This window comes from Triticum dicoccoides, chromosome 5B (genome assembly GCF_002162155.2).
Source record: "Triticum dicoccoides isolate Atlit2015 ecotype Zavitan chromosome 5B, WEW_v2.0, whole genome shotgun sequence".
Taxonomy (NCBI): Eukaryota; Viridiplantae; Streptophyta; class Magnoliopsida; order Poales; family Poaceae; genus Triticum; species Triticum dicoccoides.
In genome coordinates, this window is record NC_041389.1 from 636,583,104 (window position 1) to 636,605,209 (window position 22,106).

A 22,106-nucleotide genomic window follows, 5' to 3' on the forward strand; every position below is an offset into this window, starting at 1 on the left:
CATAAAGGCGATGCTCTCGAAGTTTCTTCAACACTAGCCTTAGATGTTCGGCATGTTCTTCCTCGTTCTTGGAGTAGATGAGCATATCATCGAGATAAACTACGACGAACTTATCCAAATACTCCATGAAGATTGAGTTCATTAACCGAGAAAAGGTGGCTGGAGCGTTGGTTAAACCGAAGGACATGACGGTGTACTCGTATTGGCCATAACGAGTAACAAAGGCCGTTTTAGGAATGTCCCCGTTTCTGATTTTGATTTGATGGTAGCCCAACCTCAAATCCATCTTGGAGAAGACTGAGGATCCAGCGAGCTGATCATACAGGTCGTTGATCCTGGGAAGCGGGTATTTGTTCTTGATTGTGACCAAGTTGACAGGTCGGTAATCTACAACCATCCGGTCCGTACCATCCTTCTTCTTGACGAATAGGACGGGGCAAGCCCACGGAGATGAACTAGGGCGGATGAAACCCTTTTTCAAGGACTCATCGAGTTGTTTCTTAAGCTCGGCTAGTTCTAGTGGTGCCATCTTATAAGGTCTTCTAGCAATCGGAACGGTTCCTGGAATGAGGTCTATTACGAACTCAACATCTCTGTCAGGTGGAACACCTGGCAATTCCTCTGGAAAGACATCCGGGAAGTCACGGACTACCGGAACGTCCTCAAGGTCTGGCAAAGGGCTGGCGTTAAGAGAATATAATTGTCGCTTGGCTATTCGGGTCAAGACATTGACTATCTTGCCCGAAGGGTGAGTGAGTTGAACAGTTCTAGAGAAGCAATCAATTTTGGCTTGATGAGCTGACATCCAGTCCATACCCAAAATGATATTAATATCTGAAGATTTAAGGGCTATCAAAGACGCAAGGAAAACAAGTCTGTCGACTTGGATCTCATTTCCATAACTTACCCTAGAGGTCTGCCATCTAGACCCAGGGGTAGAGATTTCCATAGTGGATGGCATGTCACAGAATGCAACGTTATGCAAACGAGCATAATTTTCAGATATAAAGGAATGAGAGGCTCCTGTATCGAAAAGCACAGATGTCGGGTGGCAATTAACAAGAAGCGTACCGAGAACGACGTTGGGATCCTCTTGAGCTTCTTCGGCAGAGACACAGTTGACATGGCCACGTGAAGCGGTGACGGGCTTGGCGTGGAATACTTTTCCTGTCGGCTTGCCACGGCCAACAGCTTTAGCAGATTGATTGGGGTTGGTCTGGGGGCATTCACGCATATAGTGACCAGATTCCCCACACTTGAAACAAGTCACGGAACTGGTACGTGGAGGAACATTATTGGTTGGACCCCCATAGGGCTTGGCTGGAGCAGACTGTTGAACGGGGCGAGGCGCCTGGAAAGATGGCCTCGGTGTGAACCTGGGTGGCAGGGCGGTGTTGGGCACCCACACGCGGCGCTTCTGAGGACCAGCACCGGATGAGGAACCCGTGTCACGTCCATGCTTGCGTGTTGCGTCATAGTCAGTCTGACCAGTTTCAGCACTGATGGCTTTGTTGACAAGTTTCGAAAAAGATGTGCACTCATGCAGACGGAGGTCGCGGCGAAGCTCAGGACTAAGGCCCTTACGGAACCTTGCTTGCTTCTTGGCGTCAGTAGAAACTTCCTCAGTTGCATATCGGGCGAGATTACCAAACTCCCTGCTATAGGCATCCACAGAAAGTCGGCCTTGGGTGAAACTGCAAAATTCTTCACGTTTACGGTCCATGAGACCCTCCGGAATGTGATGTTCACGGAAAGCCTCGCTGAATTCAGCCCAAGTAGTGGCATGGCCCGCTGGGCGCATAGCTCCATAATTCTCCCACCATAGACTGGCGGGGCCTTCAAGATGATATGCAGCAAAGGTGACCTTGTCAGCCTCCGCTACCAGCGCGGAACGCAGTTTGTGAGAGATACTGCGAAGCCAGTCATCAGCGTCGAGAGGCTCGACGGAGTGGTGGAACGTGGGTGGATGCAATTTGATAAAATCACTGAGTGACACCACGTTAGCCCTCTGATGGTGTGCTGTATTCTGTTCAATACGCTCCAACAAACGGTTTGTCTCCCGCTTGTTTCTCTCAGCTTCCATCATCACCTCGGCTAGTGAAGGAGGATGAGGCAGATTTTCATTCCTGGCTTCACTGCCTTCGGCCTGCTCTTGAGAAGCAGGGTTAGCGCGCGTGTTGACCATCCTAGGTAAACAAGACAATGATTTAATCAGGATGATAAGATTCCGACATAGGATAAAATGTAAGGAATAACTCGAAATGCAAGATGATCATCCGTATGACATGGTAGATACAGAAACTGCTTCTTTATTCAATCGTCATACACACCATACAGGGTTTAGTACAAGACCAAACAAAGTACTATTACGGTGAAAAGAGGATTACATCTCATCGGAGGCATTCCAAGCTCCTATACATTATTTCTCTACACCTCCGGAAAGAGTACAAACTAGGTCATAACCCACGAGTCACGCGGGACGATAGAAGACACAGCTAGTGCGAACTAGTGATACTACTGCTAACTCAGACCGATCCGTAGTAGTCCTCGTAGAAGTCACCTCCATAGCCTGGAAGCTCAACATGATCATCCGGAAACAGACGATCTCGCGAAGCTTGTGGACCATAGGGGCTAGGATGAGGCCTTGGACCAACAAACGGTGGCCTGCGGGGACCGCGAGGTGGGGTGATGCCTCCTACATCACGCCAAACCATCACGTCTGGCAGAGCGGATCTCACAGGATAGAGATCGCGCATATCTGAATATCCAGCTTGCACCGCCGGTGCGAACCGAGTCAAAGTGGCCCAGTGGTCAGCACGGGTATTGAAGAGCTCTAACCTCAAGGCCCGATTTTCACGGTCCTTATCCTCGAGCATCTCAGCAGTGGTGCGAGTCCGTGAATCCTCCTGGGTGGGGTCAGCATAGATAGCCTGGAGATATCCTTATGCTCCCGGAAGTGATCCTGGCATATACCGGAAATCAGAGTCCCGAAATAAACCAGATCTGACTCGCATAATGGTCATCATAGAGTAGGCGGCGTCCTGCACAGCCATCTCAATAGTAACCCCGAGTCCATAGGAGCAGTGAAGAGGCTCAGTGGATCCAGGATAAGATGGAAATATCCTGACAGTGCAGAGATACTGGCTTTGATTGAAGTCCCGGAATTGCTCTTCGACCGTGTACTCAGGATACCAGCGGTATCCAGCCTCAGTCATTACCCTGACCAACTTAGCAGTATGGCCGGGTACATCTAGGCATCGAGTCAGGCGAACCACTTGATTGAGGTCGCGAGTGGCCATCTGAAAGCACAATCATAATGCAAGGGCATTAGAATTTCTAGCAAAATTTCGGCAGCATAACAGCTGTAAATGCTCAAGAAGGATTTTGAGACATTTGACAAAGGATTACGCACACACTCATCATCATCATAACAAGGTTCTGAATCCATGCTAACAACATAATGTGGTAGTAGAACTGAACTAGGCTTGTATCCATCAAACTTATAAGGTACTACTGATTAGTAACACGTGATCCTGATAGAGAGAATAGGTCCTAATTCCTTAACCCCCGGTGGAAGAATGGACTGACTCAGATCAGAATGTCATAAGATAAAGGAGTAAAAAGAGCCTTACGTTCCATCCCACAAACAATTCCCCTACATATAACTAAAGAATTTCTAGACTCAACATCGACCAGTTTGGCTTGGAGAACCTACAGGCAGTCCGGCTCTGATGCCAACGCTGTCAGGACCCCGACTCGATGTCACATCGATCTAGCTGGTAACGCCTCATATCACTTTGCGGCCTCACGCACGGTATCCCCACGGGTGTCGTCTTACCTTTTCCCGGGACCGTTTGCGCCTTTTGGCTCACGTATATGATAGTGTCGCTAGCATCCATATGATAAAGAGCCCGGGCTGACATGACTAGTCGTAAACCCAAAGTGGCACAGACTTACAGGGACAGGCATCCATGACCCAGCTTCGAACGTGTCGGTCATCAGCAAGTGGGTCCAGGCTGTAGCACTGGGCTAGCAGGACTCCGGTAAACCGCGCTGTAGCGGGCTAACAGGACTCCGGTACTCAAAGCGTGACATTTCCCCGAAGGGACAGACACAGGAACGAAGAAGGACACATGCCGGCCAGCCTAAGTGTTCCAGAGCAGTAGCAAGCTACCATGGCTCAGCGGTAACACTAGGAGACATTTCCCGGTAAGAGAGGCTACTAAAGATAAACAACTAGATAGTCAGATCCCACACATACCAAGCATTTCAATCATACACACAATATGCTCGATATGTGCAAATACAACGAAGCATCACAACATGACTCTATGACACAAGTACTTTATTTAAGGCTCAGTGAGCCATACATAACATACACAAAGGTATGGGTCTCACGACCCCACATACAAGTCATACAGTCATACAAACCAGCAGCGGAAGTAACTTGTCTGAGTACAGACAACTAGTAAAATAACAGAGGCTTGGAAAGCCTAGCTATACTACGTGGTCCTTCACAAGCTCAGGGTCACCACCTGGGTCTTTAGCCTACTCGTTGATGTCAACGTCTACATAGAACCCATCAGAAGGGGTTGCAGCGTCTTCTGTAAAAATGTAGATTATAGCAACATGAGTACAAAGGTACTCAGCAAGACTTACATCAGATCCTACATACATGCATAGTATCAAGAGAGGTTGGTGGAGTTATTGCAGCAAGCCAGCTTTGACTCTTGGCTAGGCTATCCTACGATACTCCAACTGAAATGATTTTTGCGCACACGAGTCCACTACTCACCAATTCAATACACTACCGAGGATCCGCCTCCGTCTTCCTACGGAAGAGCCATCCTCGGCACTCACACTTATCTTGAGGCTTTTAGTAGTTTCCATTTACTTGTCTATGAACTGTATAGGCAACCAAGTAGTCCTTTACCGCGGACGCGGCTATTCGAATAGATCATGTTAACCCTGCAGGGGGTACTTCTTCATACACGCTCTCACCACTTACCGTCGTTTACACGACATGTACTCGGCAACCTTCAAGCGGAAGCCCAACGTGGGTGTCGGCCACGACCTACCTAATCACCTAAGCCTCCAGTCCAGGTTTATCGCCTATTCAGGTTCCATCCGCAGGGAGTCCGGCCGAGGTATCCCATACGGCCCCGAACGATGTGAACAGGGTTCCCGAGATACCTAACGGGTATTCGGTACACCCGGCCACGTACCTACCGCATCACAGCCCACCCCTACGGTCAGCGCTGTCCACGGCCTCCAGTAGGCTACAAACACCAGAAACTACTTGCAACTCCTGGACGGAGAACTAGGGTGAATAAGAAGCCGAGAGGGTCCATTGGTTTCGGGCCCAATGCATGGTAGTAGCTGATTCTTAAATCACACATACAGATCTCAGTGCTTAAGGTCGGCTTCAATGAAACAACCCACCATGTACTCCTACATGGCCTCTCATCGATACCTTTACCAAATCGTGTTCACCACACCACTCTCATTACCGACATAATCATTTCACTCCAGCCCATCACCCCGATGAACCAGACCTGACATGACTCTAAGCATAGCAGGCATAGCAAGGTAGGAACAACACATACATATGGCTCAAGCAACTCCTACACATGCTAGTGGGTTTCATCTAGTTACTGTGGCAATGACAGGTCATGCAGAGGAAATGGGTTCAACTACCGTAGCACACAGCAGTTTGAATCGCGTTGTCTTAATGCAGTAAAAGAGAGCAGGAGCGAGAACATGGGATTGTATCAATATGATCAAATGGTTGGTTGCTTGCCTGATGGTTCGATGCACTGATATGGTTCTTCGTTAGGGTAATCACGGTACTCTTCGGGGGCAGAACCTGTCGCAAAGGACACCGATACACAACCATCACCAAACAATGTGCAACAATATGATGCATGCATGAAACATGGCAATATGAGTGTGTTGGGCTAATGCAACTAAAACCAGAAGGGTTTGAGCAAATTTGAATCAAGGATTCAAATTTCAAATTCAAATATGACCTTTTAAAGTGCTTTACCTTGTTCTGCTTAAAACATCAATTTAACTTGTTTGATCATGCATGAAAATAGTACAGATGGATAGATTGGATTTTTCTGATCATTTTTCATATATAATTTGTCCAATTTGGAGTTACAGAATAAAAGTTATGAATTTTTGAAGTTTAAATAATATTCTGGAATTTCCTGATTTAAATTAAATCCAGAAAATCAATTACTGCGTCAGCCTGACGTCAGTGTGACGTCAGCAGGTCAATGGAACTGGTCCAGGTCAAACCTGACAGTGGGTCCCGCATGTCAGGGTGATTATTTTAATTAAAATTTAATTAAAACTAATCCTGTTTAATTAACAGGGCTGGGCCCCACCTGTCATTGACTCAGGGGAGTCAACCAGGGCCCACCCGTGGTCAAACCCGGGTCGGCTGCACCGGCGTTTAGCCGCCGGCGAGCCCGACGCGGCGGCGGGAGTGGTTTTGGCCATTTCGGCCACCAGAGGGGCCGCGGAGACCACCGGAGTGGAGCTGAGGACAAACCGCAGCTCTTGGCGGAGTCCGTTGGGGTCGGGGTGGCCGGAGTCGACGGCGGCGAGCTCGGCTGCGGCCGCCGGGGTTCGGTCGTGCACGGGAACAGGGTTGGAGCTCGAAGTCGAGCGAAGCGAGGCGCTAGGGATGCTCTACGGGGTCTTGCGAACTCGTTGGACTCGCCGGGGTGACCAAATGGTCACCGGAGCTGCGTCGACGACGAGCTCGGCGACGGCGGAGGTTCGGCCGTGGTGGGGAGGAGGCTACGGTGGGGAAACGAGGGGGAGGAGAGGGGGAAACGGTGGCGTAGCTCACCGCGGGTGCAGTGGCGTCGAAGTGGGCTCGGGGACGCGCTGGAGACGGCGAATCGACGGCGACGGTGGTCGGAGCCCGAAGAGGGGAACGGCGACGTGGCGGCGATGCAGGGCTTCCGGGGAGCTGTGGAGCGGTGGGGAGGAAGAGGGAGTCGAGGCGGAGCTCCTGAGCTAGTCGGGGGAGCGAGGGGTGGTCGGAGACGGCGGCTATGGCGAACGGCGGCGACGGTGGTGTTCGGCCGTGAGAGAGAGAGGGAGAGAGCAGCACGGGAGAGAGAGAGGGATAAGGCCAGGGGATCGGGGCGGCACCGAGAAGAAGCGCCGCGGCGTCGCGCTGGCGGGGGAGGCAGGCAGACGGGCTGGTGGCGTGGCGCTCCGGCCGTGCGCGCGCGCCGGCCACACGCCTGGCCGACTGGCGCCAGGAGGACGACGGCGGTGGTGGGCTGGGCTGGCTTGCTGGGCCGGCCAGCTGGCTGGGCCGCACAGGGAAGTTTTTCCCTTTTTTTTGTTTCTGTTTTTATTTAATATATCTGCAACTTTGTTGAATTTAATAAAATACCTAGGCAACTTCAAAAATTCACCAAACTATTCCTGGCCCATAGTTGGATTATTTCCAACATAAAACATTTTAGTTTGGAGATATTTGAGCATTTAAATATTTTATATTATTTTAAATGCCCAAATTCAAATATTTATGATTTAAATCAAAAACCCTAGGATGGCCTAGGAAAATGTGCACCACTTTTGGCAGAGGTTCTGAACCAAGGCAAAAATGATGGGCATTTTAGAAGGGCATTTCAGGTTCATTGAAAAATTATTTTAGTAACCCTAGTTGGTTTCAGAGGGGACTGGGGGTTCTGTCATCCCCATTTCAAGTTTCTGATGAAAGAGTAAACATGATGCAACACTCTAATGCATGACTAGCTAGGTTGTGACAACCGACACTGGTGACCACGGTCGAGCCTTTGTTGTCTGCCAACAACCATCCATTCGAGTTCGACCCTGAGACCAGTTTTAAACCGTTCCACGGCAAACTGTCGAGTTTCACTGGCGCCAAGCACCTTGTATTCTGCGAGGGCAACCTCTACCAAATCTGGGGGAACGCGAGCTGCAGGGTCAATTTGTGTCTGCCATCGGGCAGTGGTCGCCGCTGGGTAGAGCAGAATGAAATATTTGTTCTGAGATATTATCCCCAGCACCAACCATGTTGGGATGCCGTCACCGGCTTGGGTGCCTACTCAGTGTTTGTCGGGAGGAACAACGCGGTGTCAATTTATGCCCAAGGTGTCTCCAGACTGAAGGGTAACTGTGTGTACTGGATCAGCAGGTTTAGGTGTCAAGGCATGGTCTTTAATATGGGAAGCGGGAGGTCTACACCCTGCCTTCCCATGACAGCTGGTGTTGTTTCAGGGCCTCCAAAAATCCCCAATTTTCTAGTACATTTTGTGCAACATAGAACGTTACAAGACATGAACTGTCATCGCGATTGGCGACATATCATGAGCTGTGAGCAAGAGCCGGATATGAAAGCACTCAAAATCTTGCCAACTGTACTTGCTTGTCGTAGGTAATATATACTTCGCTTTGATTATTATTATTTTTTTTTTGAGGGAAACAGCAGGACTCCCTAAAAGACTTACTTCCTATGTTGTTCGCTTTGATTTATCTGTTCCCTAAAAGATTTACTTCCTATGTTGTTGGTTTCTAGTTCGAATCATCTTTTTATGTTTGTGTCGTGTATGGAAGCTAGACCAGGGGCTTCGTCCGCGTCCTCTACCGGCCACCGGTGTTTTCTACCTTGTTCACGTGCTCCTGACGCCATGATTCCATCCTGATCTTTGCTTTGGATGAATGATAGCCGAGATCAGGCAGGGGAGGCTGGAATCACGTCTTGTGTCTAGTTTTCTCCAATCTTTCTTTTTGTGAGTTTTGGTGTCGAGGATCTCACATACGTTCTCGCCTCCATGGTGGGTGTAGATGGGATTCGTCCGCGTCCTGCTGAGGTTCTTCACACCCCGGTTTTACATGTAGTTATCTACCCCCTTTAGGTGCATGTGACATACTTTTGTCCTAGCCTTGGATGGATCATGATCGCCAACCGACCGGCCAGTGCTAGGATCATGTTCATATCGTGTTGTTATTTCTTTTAGCTTGATCTTGCTTTGTTCTGTGGAGCCGTGTCACCGGCGCCTCTCCCCATTTTCGTCCATCTGCCCTTGCTTGCTTGGCCTACTCATCTCATTTGGTTTCAATCCGGGTGACGGTGCTTCTATGACTTGATTTATAAATGGTGGCATCGTTGTTTGTATTTGTGTGGTTTGAAACCAAATGAACTTGCTTCTATGTCTAATTCATGCTTACGTCTAGTTGTATTTGCATAGATCCATGTTTCCGCATCTACACTTTTGATTAGGATGCGTCTCTGAAGGTCTATTCCATCGTTTTGTTGTGCACGAGTTTCGACCTTGGTGGTGGGTCTGTGGTCTGTCCTTGGTGGAGATGTAGATTGCACCGCTGAGGTAATTAGCGCTCTCACTCTATTGTTCAACTCGTAACCAATGGTTGATGCATATTTCTTGCAAACTTGTAGATCTTGCTTTCTTATGTGGAGTTGTGTGCCCAATTGCCCATAGGTTGCATCGGTGCGTCTCCCCATTTTTGTCCATCTGCTCTTGGTTGCTTTATTTCTTCTGATCGCTTTGTGTAATTGGCATTGCATCACCTATTTTGGTTTGAATCCGTCTTACTGTGATTCTATTTTTGATTTATAGATGGTTACGTCTCGTCACCTATTTGGTTAGAATCTGGGTGAAGCTTCTACGCTCGATCTTTGGTGACATCACTAGTTGTATTTGCGTAGTTTGAATTTGGGTGGATGTGCTTCTATTTGATTTATGGTTGCATCTCTCTATGTTTGCCTAGATTTGTGTTTTCCCATCAGAACTTCTAATTAGGATGTTTCTCTAATGGTCTAATCTATGATTATGTTACGTAGGAGTTTTGGTTTCTGCGGTGGTGAATCTTTGATCTCCCCTTGGTGGAGATCTGTAGATTGCACCAGCGAGGTAAGTTTCTTTCCCTCAACCCCTCCCCGTCATTTTTTGTGTTCACCCATCTAGCTGCGCCACGTACAGGGGAGCGTATATATAGAATACATTTTACCTAGTATACAACCGACTCAAACTAGTCTAAAAGTCCGTACCAGACAAGCTAGCCTAATCGTGATTATTTCTAACATCCCCACCCCATCATTTTTTGCGTTCACCCTGTCTAGTTCTATTCCACCGGAACTACATATGTCCTCGTTTGAAAATGTGTTAACAAGTTGTTGCTTTGAGGTGTAACCGCTAAACTCTTGATATTTCAGTTTGATTGCTACATTTATCTAAACTTTTAGTTAACACATCTACTTGATTCTAAACTTTACAGGGGAATTGTGTCGAACTCTCCACATTCTGCTGGTACTGCAGGTATATATGCTTACCTTGCTATTTTTGTTCCTAAAGTTTAGATAAACTTATTCCTGTAAATGCTATAGTTTCTGCAACATTGCACTTCTCCATATTATCTAATTACATGGTCAAATATAATTATTTTTATAAGTTTGATGTGCGGTGTAGTATATGAGACTATGGATTGGGACACCATTGTTATTTGTTGGTACATTTGCCATCATATGCACTTAACTAATCATTCAACAATATATTTTACAAGGCCACTATGTGCAGTAAGCGAGCATAATCATATCGGGTCGATCAAACAATGAGTAGTTAAACAACCATGTTAATATTTTTTTGTATGGGATTCATCTGATGCATACATACTTGCACTGCTTTCAGTTCTCTCAGTCTGTCCAACATTTTGTTGAAAAATGTGTCTAACATTTCTACCAAAAATGGTGTCCAACATTTTTGTCGCTTTCAGGAATAAAGAGGCACCAAGCAAAGCCTAAAAGCAACAATGAGGATATAATTGAGGAGAGCAATGTTACCAGCAACATTGGTCACGATGCCATTGTTTGCAAGAGACCAAAGAGAGAAGTTGGCTGCTCCTCACTATTAGACCTTCCTCTCGACTTGCATAAAAATTTAAATTATTCCAGGTACAAGTTACATCAACCAATGAATCAGTATGCGCCATGGTGTGACACTGTCCTTAAAACAGCAGAATGGCCGTTAGTGTCATTGCCATTATAAAAGAACAAACTCACGCTTCAAAACTTTCTTTCGCTGATGTTACCAAGAGAGTAGCAGAGTTTCAGAGAGGGCTCCATGCATTCATTTCAAAAGATGCGAGAGTTGTTGAAAGATATGTTGTGGTGCATGCACAGATAATCCTTCAAAAGTTCAAAAATTATCCAGATGAGTACGTTCGATGGTGCGCCTTCGTCACAGGCCTTGTCAAGAAGATGGAAGAAAGAGGTCACACGAAGCTAGCAATGAAGAAGAAATCTCAAGTGGCGAGAGGAGAGAACACAAGTGCAAAAATGGCCCCAATATCAAAACGAATCTTATGCGTGTGACAACCACAAAGTTGGTTAGCAGAATATGGGGTGGTTACTATGCAACCCATTTCCCAAAGAACTCAACGGAGGGGATGGGAATGATGAGCAAAAGGTATTTGAGGAGGAAGAGGAAGAAAATGAAGAAGATGATGTTGAGGGGGAGGTTGACGTTGGCGAGGAACATGTTTCGAGGACCTCGCCATCAACAAGGTCTAGAAACCAATCATCGGATGCTTGCAAAGAAATCAAATGGAAAGGTCAAACAGTTGGGAAAACACTCTCTGGAGAAGCTCTGTACAAAAGTGTTAGAGTTGGAGATTTAAGTATTGATGTTGGTGGGGCAGTCACATTGGAAGGCGATTCAGGGGAAGCCAACATGTGCTTTGTTGAGTATATGTATGAGACACGGGATGGCACACAAATGATTCATGGAAGAGTTCTGCAAAATGGTTCACACATTGTCCTCGGCAACGCCGCAAACGAAAGAGAGGTGTTATTTACGAATGATTGTTTACAATTCAAAGTAGGTGACATGAGAGAATTAGTTATTGTCGACTTCCAGCTGATTCCCTGGGGTCACAAGTGCATAATAGAGTAGGTGGAAGCTATTAGGTTGGAGAGGGCCAAAGCAGAGGATAGGAAGAAGAAAGGTTTGCCGGTAGAGTATATCTGCAAAAGCCTATATTGTTCTGAGGAAGGTGTTTTTTTCTCCCTCCCTTACATGATAATGGGCGCCGGAACCAGCGCTTGTAGTTCATGTGAGGAGCGAGACGCGGTCTGTGATGAGTTCGAAATACAGTCAGAGACCAGCTTTGTCCTCAACAATGTCACATACAATATTCACGACTTCCTATATATCAGACCTGAGTTTTTTCCCTCTCACGTGGAGGGTCGTGGGACCTATAGGGCTGGAAGAAATGTGGGCCTGAAGCCCTATGTGGTATGTCATTTGCACAGTGTTAATGCTGCTGCTGGATCTCATAAAGCTAATCTGAAATAAAAAAAGTCAGTGTAAGAAGGTTATACAGACCCGATGATATTTCATCGGATAAAGCTTACTCTTTAGATATCAAAGTGGTTTGGCACTCTGCCTTATGTTTACCACATTTTTTATGTGCATCATTACCATCATATTGTGCATGTGATTCCACCTAACTTTATGTTTTTTACATTTGGACTTTAATCTAGTTTTCTTTCTCAAGTAAATCTGACCAGGAAGATCAAGGGATTCCAATTTATTCGAGTCGTATCAAGGAATGGCTTGTGAAATTTTGTGGTTCAATGGCCTGCATATCTATTCGAACTGACACAACTTTGTAAGTACTCCTGCAGCTCTAATCAATTATGTACTCTAGGCACACGTGTTCAATCAGTAGCTTGTCATGCAATTACGATCTTATGTCCTTTGCATTTTACTTACGATCTTGCATTTCCTCACTATTAAATCTTTCTCTCAACTTGCAGAAAATTTAAATTATTCCAGGTACAAGTTACACCGACCAACGAAGCACTATGCGCCATGGTGTGACACTGTCCTTAAAACAGCAAGACTGACTGTTACTGCAATTGCCATTTTAAAAGAACAAACTTGTGCTTCAAAACTTTCTTTCGCTAGTGTTACCAAGAGAGTAGCAGAATTTCAGAGGGGGCACCATGCATTCATTTCAAAAGAAGCGACACTTGTCGAAAGATATGTTGTGGTGCATGGACAGATAATCCTTCAACGGTTCGCAAATTATCCAGATGAGTACATTCTACGGTGCGCCTTTGTCACAGGCCTTGTCAAGAAGATGGAAGAAAGAGGTCACACGAAGCTAGCAATGAAGAAGAAATCTCAAGTGGCGAGAGGAGAAAACACAAGTGCAAAAATGGCCCCAATATCAAAATAAAATCTTATGTGTGCGACAACCACAAAGTTGGTCAGCAGGATATGGGATGATTGCTATGCAACCCATTTCCCAGAGGATTCAAAGGAGGGGGGTGAGAATGATGAGCAAAAGGTTTGAGGAGGAACGGGAAGAAAAAGATGATGTTGAGGGGGAGGTTGATGTTGGGGAGGAACATGTTTCGAGGACCTCGCCATCAACAAGGCCTAGAAACCCATCATCGGATGCTTGCAAAGAAATCCAATGGAAAGATTAAACAGTTGGGAAAACACTCTGTGGAGAAGCTCTGTACAAAAGTGTTAGACTTGGAGATTTCAGTATTGATGTTGGTGGGGCAGTCACATTGGAAGTTGATTCAGGGGAAGCCATCATGTGCTTTGTTGAGTATATGTATGAGACACATGATGGCACACAAATTATTCATGGAAGAGTTCTGCAAAATGGTTCACACACTGTCCTTGGCAATGCCGCAAACGAAAGAGAGGTGTTCTTTACAAATGATTTTTACAGTTCAAAGTAGGTGACATGACGGAATCAGTTACTGTCAACTTCCAACTGATTCCCTGGGGTCACAAGTGCAGAAAAGAGTAGTTGGAAGCTATTAGGGCTGAGAGGGCCAAGGCAGAGGATAGGAAGAAGAAAGATTTGCCAGTGGAGTATATCTGCAAAAGCCTATATTGTCCTGAGAAAGGTGCTTTTTTTTCTCCCTCCCTTATGAGAAAATGGGCACCGGAACCGGTGCTTGTAGTTCATGTGAGGAGCGAGAAACGGTCCGTGATGAGTTTGAAATACAGTCAGAGACCAGCTTTGTCCTCAACAGTGTCGCATACAATATTCACGACTTCCTATATATCAGGCCTGAGTTTTTCTCTCCCATCAAGGGTCGTGGGACCTATACGGCTGGAAGAAATGTGGGCCTAAAGCCCTATGTGGTATGTCGTTTGCAGAGTGTCAATGTTGTTGCTGGATCTCATAAAGCTAATCTGAAATCAACAAAAGTCAGTGTAAGAAGGCTATACAGACCCGATGATATTCGGATAAAGCTTACCCTTCAGATATCAGAGAGGTTTGGCACTCTGCATTATGTTTACCACATTTTTTATGTGCATCATTACCATCATATTGTGCATGTGATTCCACCTAACTTTATGTTTTTTACACTTGGACTTTAATCTAGTTTTCTTCCTCAAGTAAATCTGACCAGGAAGATCAAGGGATTCCAATCTATCCGAGTCGTATCAAGGAATGGCTTGTGAAATTTATTGGTTCAATGGTCTGCTTATCTATTCGAACTCACACAGCTTGGTAAGTACTCCTGCAGCTCTAATGAATTATGTAATATAGGCACACATGTTCAATCAGTAGCTTGTCATGCAATTACGATCTTATGTCTTTTGCATTTTACTTAGGAACTTGCATTTCCTCACTACTAAATCTTCCTCTCAACCTGCATAAAATTTAAATTTTTCCAGGTAGAAGTTACACCAACCAACGAAGGAGTATGTGCCATCGTGTGTCACTGCCCTTAAAACAGCAAGACTGGCTGTTAGTGTCATTGCCATTTTAAAAGAACAAACTCACTCTTCAAAACTTTCTTTCGCTGGTGTTACCAAGAGAGTAGCAGAATTTCAGAGAGGGCACCATGCATTCATTTCATTCAACACTTGTTGAAAGATATGTCGTGGTGCATGGACAGATAATCGTTCAACAGTTCACAAATTATCTAGATCAGTAAATTCTACCGTGCACCTTCGTCACAGGCCTTGTCAAGAAGATGGAAGAAAGAGGTCACACGAAGTTAGCAATGAATAAGAAATCTCAACTGGCGAGAGGAGAGAACACAAGTGCAAAAATGGCCCCAATATCAAAACAAAATCTTATGCGTGCGACAACCACAAAGTTGGTTAGCAAGATATGGGGTGATTACTATGCAACCCATTTCCGAGAGGACTGAAAGGACGGGGATGGGAATGATGAGGAAAAGGTATTTGAGGAGGAACATGGAGAAAATGAAGAAGATGATGTTGAGGGGGAGGTTGAAGTTGGCGAGGAACATGTTTCGAGGACCTCGCCAACAACAAGGTCTAGAAACCCATCATCGGATGCTTGCAAAGAAAACAAATGGAAAGGTCAAACAGTTGGGAAAGCACTCTCTGGAGAAGCTCTTTACAAAAGTGTTAGACTTGGAGGTTTCAGTATTGATGTTGGTGGCGCAGTCACATTGGTAGTTGATTCAGGGGAAGCCATCATGTGCTTTGTTGAGTATAAGTATGAGACACATGATGGAACAGAAATGATTCATGGAAGAATTCTGCAAAATAGTTCACACGCTGTCCTCAGCAACGCCGCAAACGAAAGAGAGGCGTTCTTTACCAATGATTGTTTACAATTCAAAGTAGGTGACATGAGAGAATTAGTTACTGTCAACATCTAGCTGATTCCCTGGGGTCACATGTGTAGAAAAGATCAGTTGGAAGCTATTAGGATGGAGAGGGCCAAGGCGAGGATAGGAATAAGAAAGGTTTGCCGGCGGAGTATATCTGCAAAAGCCTATACTGTCCTAAGAAAGGTGCCTTTTTCTCCCTCCCTTATGAGAAAATGGGCGCCGAAACCAGCGCTTGCAGTTCATGTGAGGAGCGAGAAGCAGTCCTTGATGAGTTTGAAATACTGTTAGAGACCAGCTTTGTCCTCAAGAATGTCACATACCATATTCATGACTTGATGTATATCAGGCCTGAGTTTTTATCTCATGTCGAGGGTCGTGGGACCTACAGGGCTGGAAGAAATATGGTCCTGGAGCCCTATGTGGTATGTCGTTTGCAGAGTGTCAATGCTGCTGTTGGATCTCATAAAGCTAATCTAAAATCAACAAAAGTCAGAAGAAGGCTACACAGACCCGATGATATTTCATTGGATAAAGCTTACTCTTCAGATATCAGAGAGGTTTGGCACTCTACCTTATGTTTACCACATTTTTTTATGTGCATCATTACCATCATATTGTGCCTGTGATTTCACGTAACTTTATGTTTTTTACACCTGGACTTTAATCTAGTTTTCTTTGTTGTTTGAAAATATAGTTTGTGTGCATGTTGCGATGATAGAGGGAAAATGTGAGGTTACAGCAAATTATTCGCCAGCTCCTCTTCTTCTTCCTCTAGCTTCCTCTCAAAGCTCATGGAAGAACACAAGAACACAGATATTTGGTGGCCGCTGTATCACACAGCTGACCATTTTCTCTTCTCTGTATTCTCTTTCTCAAAGCAAACATGATGTACAACTTTTAAATAAAACACATACGCACGCACACAGCCGGGGCAAACCCGCCCTGATTTTGTGGCACTAACCCATGCACCAACGCACTACAAACCAACTCACCCATGTGGCTAATCTTCTTCCTGGATTCTCTCCAGGGTCCTAAAGACCTGGCACGCAATACTAACAAACTCACCCATCTACTCCTCAGGGCCTTGGCTTCAGCTTGCCGTTTCACACGCCTGCGTGCCGATTCACACGACACGAGGCATCTCACCATCTACATCGCTTCACACGATCTGGCATCTCTCCTTTCACACTTGCTGCTCCAAGACTCCTACCCACGACTCACCTAATGAACTACATGCACTACAAAAGCAAAAACACATGCAGATATGAAATCAAGATTAAACCTAACAACGATGACCTTCCAAATTCAAATCTTCCAGTAGTAGTTGAGCACGTGTTTTACTGTGAACATTTATATGATCCTGGCACTGGAGCCCTCCAGCAGGTCAAAATGATATTGCCAAATTTAATTTTGTGTTCATCTAATCTTGTTGACAAACTTCTTCCTATAGTTGATTGAGTTTGCCTTGTCTATGAACCAGCTACCGACCAATGTTAAGCTCACCCTGGCAAGGAAGGCGCCTGCTTCGAGAAAGAATAAAGGGAAGCAGATTTGTGACAATTAGCAACCTGGTTAAGATAAACACAAGGATGAAACACTAGAGAACTGTCTTGCAAGCCTCATTATAAGTGTTACGGACAAGCAAAGGAACAAGGTTATGATAGTGTACTTAGTGAAAGCGCTACCCCTAGTCGTTCTTCCCTCAATCGTACCTCGGCTTGCCCCTCTCTCTCTCTGCTAATTTTCCTGTCTATGCCTTTGGTCCTCTTATCAGTTGATTTGATCGTTACCTCTTATGATGCATGATCTCAACCTATTCAACGGTCGTTGTTTAATGTTGTAAAATGCCATGCTCAATAATCTCCTTGCATATTTTATGTGCTCATTAATTCATTCTTCATGATGGTGTGGTTGAGGCTATAAATATGTGGCAACGTCTTTCTCTCGGATCGCGAAGGACATTTGTTTCGCATGCTATTTAATTGCTGCACACAAAGATTTGTTTTCTAATCATGAAAGAATCTTCGGTGTTAGAGACCCATTTGGTGGAAAAATAAATGCCTCCTCAGTTTTGTTCACAAGCTTCACTAAGAGGGGCACTACACCGTGGAAAGAATGGTTTCGGTGCCACAACTCTAGGAATGTCGCTGACACCCCTTCGACACACCATCACATCTCAACGAGATAGTGTTGCAATGTATCCTACCCAACCGTGCCTTCACTAGGTGCTATGTTCAAATCTAGGAATCTGTGTTCTGGATGGTTTCGGGGCCACAAATCTAGGAATCTGCGCTCCGACGTCAACTTGTGTAAGCTACACTTTCGTGGAAACAAGCTAGCTCTTGTTCTTCGTCTGCAGCGTTTCCGCCATGGTCTAGTCCCCCTTGAACGTCTCAATTCTAGCTGAGCGTTTCTCGATCTAGGACCTAAAGCCTCCCGCCGTCCTGCGAAGCCGAATATGGCAGGTGGAGATCACCCCGATCCTCTAGAACCTTCAGAAGGCGCGAAAAGATGTTGTCTTTAACTCTCTGCAGACTGTTGTGCCATCCCAGCAATTAATATCCTCCGTTGATCCTGTGAGGAACCTGTTGTGTGGTGTCGGCCTTTTGTCAAGGCACTGTTCACGAAAGGAGGTCAACTAGCATCTAGAGAGGGAGTCCTGATGTTAGCATTAGATTTGCGTAGAGCGATCAAGTGGACAGGATGGGAGGGAGTGCAAAGCTAAAAAAATGGTAGATTCATAAACTTGTATGCTCTTGTGTTTCATTTCTCTATTTGATGTTGTGTGAAAGCTAGGCATATCGCTTATTGAAATATGCAGCATTAAGTCGAATCTTATTTTATTTTGCTTTAGTCCACCATTGCTCATTGACGGTAGTGAAGGTTTTTTTAGGGAGTTGACAGCGGTCAGGGGCTGCAGTATTTTTAGCCCAACCAATTCGGAGAGGTGGACCGCGCTACTAGTGAGGATATCGCTTACTCAGGATGGCTTGTTCCGATGAGGAAATTCCCCCAGCAGCGTTAGGATCGTCCCCATCCCAGCTCAAGCCCTAGGGCCACCGTTTCCAGAACAGATCCACCCACGGCCGCCGCTGCCATGCGGCGCTGGGAGAATCTCCAAGAAGACCTCGTCGATTGCGTCGTCGATGGGGTCGAGGATCTCAAGTTTATTGCCTTGTGTTCGAGACAGGGGCCATGCCTAGAGTTTAGAGCCTCATTATAAGTGTTACGAACAAGCAAAGCAACAAGGTTATGATAGTGTACTTGCTGACAGCGCTACCGTCAGTTTTTTTAGAAAAGGAGGACTGTCCCTGGCCTCTGCATCTGAACGATGCATGTGGCCATTTATTAATAAAAAATAAGCGTGCAACAAAGTCTTGAACACAAAAAGGCTCTCACGGAGCTAAAAATAAGAGAAGGGTGCCACAACCGGCGGGTAAAAGCCAGGGCGGCTTGTCGGCTTATCTTCTTCTTTAGCCGGCGCTTCGACTTGAGGCTCCGCTTTGTCGTGTTCCAGTGGTTCTTGATGGCGTTCTCCCACCAGCCGGGGAAGCACCTCGCGATCGTTGACCAATGGTTTCCGTGGATTTTGTGCGCGTCAATCAGCAGTATGTCGTCCGCCTCAGTCCAGATGTGGTCCTTCTGGAATGTGATTATGTGAAGCAAAGTTAATGCTTCGAGATAATTGGCACAATCAAGTGTAATTGAATTGAATATCATACTGGAAATATTACTTCTACGATTATGGCGTACCACCATTGACATCACGACTCACATCTGATTCATCAGCCAACGCACCCACATGGCCACATCCCCACGACGACTTTAGAAACTCATGTGAAATTCATGGGAAGTACAAACTAATGAGTGCAATTAATTGCATTGGTTCATACTCGGAAATGGTAATTCTCCAAAGATTAGGTTTGCGGAGTATAGGCAGAAATAGGCAACTAAACACCTATCCTATTACATGATCGCCATCCAAACCGGTTGAAGATAGCCCGAGCTACCATCTCCCAACGGGTAGATCCAGTAACCAAACGCTCTCTAGCCTCCGTCGGAGTGAGTAGCGACCACATACGGATTAAATTAGTGGCCCTGAAGATAACCTGCAAAAAGTGGATATTTGTCATCCTGTTAAAAACCAAATCATTCCTGCAATTCCATATAGCCCATAATAAAGCACATACTCCCACATGGATATGTTTCGCTGTCTCTGCCTCTACTCCATTTAGCCACGTTCCAAATAACATGTGAATGCTATTTAGAGGAGCAATATCAAACGCTTATGTATTGACCGCCATAAAAATTTTGCGACCGACACTCGAGAAAGAGGTGTTTGATAGATTCGTCACGGTCGCACAAACTACATCTCCTTGAACCTTCCCAATTGCGTTTTGCCAAATTGTCCTTAGTCGGGATCACTTCCTTATGGACAAACCACATGAAAATTTTGATTATTAAAGGCACCTTGACTTTCCAGATATGTAAAGATCTTGGGATAGAACTGAATTAATAATATCCAGATACATGGATTTCACTGTGAAGATTCCAGTGGTCTAGTCCCTCTCATACGTCTCAATTCTACCATGGTCGGTCTGTAGCATTTCCACCATGGTCTGGTCCCTCTTGAACGTCTCAATTCTAGCTGAGCGTTTCTCGATCTAGGACCTAAAGCCTCCCGCGGTCCTGCCAAGCCGAATATGGCAGGTGGAGATCACCCCGATCCTCTAGAACCTTCAGAAGGTGCGAAAAGATGTTGTCTTTAACTCTCTGCAGACTGTTGTGCCATCCCAGCAATATCCTTCGTCGATCCTGCGAGGAACTTTTTGTGTGGTGTCGGCCTTATGTCAAGGCTCTGTTCATGAAGGAGATCAACTAGCATCTAGAGAGGGAATCCTGATATTAGCACTAGATTTGCGCAGAGCAATCAAGTGGACAGGATGGAAGGGAGTGCAAAGCTAAAAAATGGTAGATTCATAAACTTATACGCTCTTGTGTTTCATTTCTCTATTTGATGTTGTGTGAAAGCTAGGCATATCGCTTATTGAAATATGCAGCATTAAGTCGAATCTTATTTTATTTTGCTTTAGTCCACCATTGCTCATTGACTGTAGTGAAGGTTTTTTTTAGGGAGTTGACAGCGGTCAGGGGCTGCAGTATTTTTAGCCCAACCAATTCGGAGAGGTGGACCGCGCTACGACTGAGGACATCGCTTACTCAGGATGGCTTGTTCCGATGAGGAAATTCCCCCAGCAGCGTTAGGATCGTCCCCATCCCTGCTCGAGCCCCAGGGCCACCGTTTCCAGAACAGATCCACCCACGGCCGCCGCCGCCATGCGGCGCTGGGAGAATCTCCAAGAAGACCTCGTCGGTTGCGTCGGTGATGGGGTCGAGGATCTCAAGTGCATTGCCTTGTGTTCGAGCCAGGGGCCATGCCTTGTCGGGAGGAACAACACTGTGTCAATTTATGCCCAAGGTATCCCCAGACTGAAGGGTAACTGTATGTACTGGATCAGCCGGTTTAGAGGTCAAAGGCATGGTCTTCGATATGGGAACCGGGAGGTCTACACCCTGCCTTCCCATGACAGCTGGTGTTGTTTCAAGGCCTCCACAAAGCCCAATTTGCTGGTACATTCTGCGCGACATAGAACGTGTAGAAGACATGGAACTGTGACCGCGATTGGCGACATATGGTGATCGCTTTGTGTACTTGGCTTATTCTGGTGGTCCGCAGGTGTTGACACCTGCCACCCGCATGAGTTTGAGTGTCCCTACTCGCATTTTCATTTTGTACACACCATCCGCCATAAGCAATTGTCGTGCGATATGATTTTTCTTACTTGGCATTTCGTCACTCGTTTTGGTTTGAATCCGGCTTATTGTGATTTTATGTTTGATTTATGCATGGTGGTGTCTCGTCACACCTTTGGTTTGAATCTAGGTGAAGCTTCTGCCCTCGATGTGTATATGATGACATTTCTAGATGTATGGTCTAATTTATGGTTCTGTTGTGCAGGACTCTTGGTTTCTGTGGTGGTGAATTTTTTATCTATCCTTGGTAGAGATTTGTAGGTTGCACCGGCGAGGTAAGCTTTTTGCCCACCCCCCACCACTCCGCCATTGGAACTAGGTACATGTATGAAAATGCGTTAACAAGTGTTGTTTTGCGGTGTAACTGCCAAACTCTTGATTCTGCAATTTGATTGCTACATCTATCTTTACTTCTAATTAACATATCTACTTGATTCTAAACTGTACAGGGGAATTATGCCAAACACTCCACATTCTGCTGGTACTGCACGTATGTATGTTTTCCTTGCTATTTTTGTTCCTAAATTTTAGATATTAATAACTTATTCATGGAAATGCTTTAGTTTATGTACCATAGCATTTTCCGTGTTATAAAATTACACAGTCATAATGTTATTATTTTTATAAGTTTGATGTGCGGTGTCGTATTTTTTTT

The 22,106-nt window shown here is 45.6% G+C and overlaps 1 pseudogene; it reads left to right on the top strand.

Annotated features, from left to right (window-relative positions):
- LOC119310342 overlaps window positions 1-17,420 on the top strand; it is a 73,806-nt pseudogene extending 56,386 nt beyond the window's left edge.
- The last annotated feature ends 4,686 nt before the right edge of the window (window positions 17,421-22,106 follow it).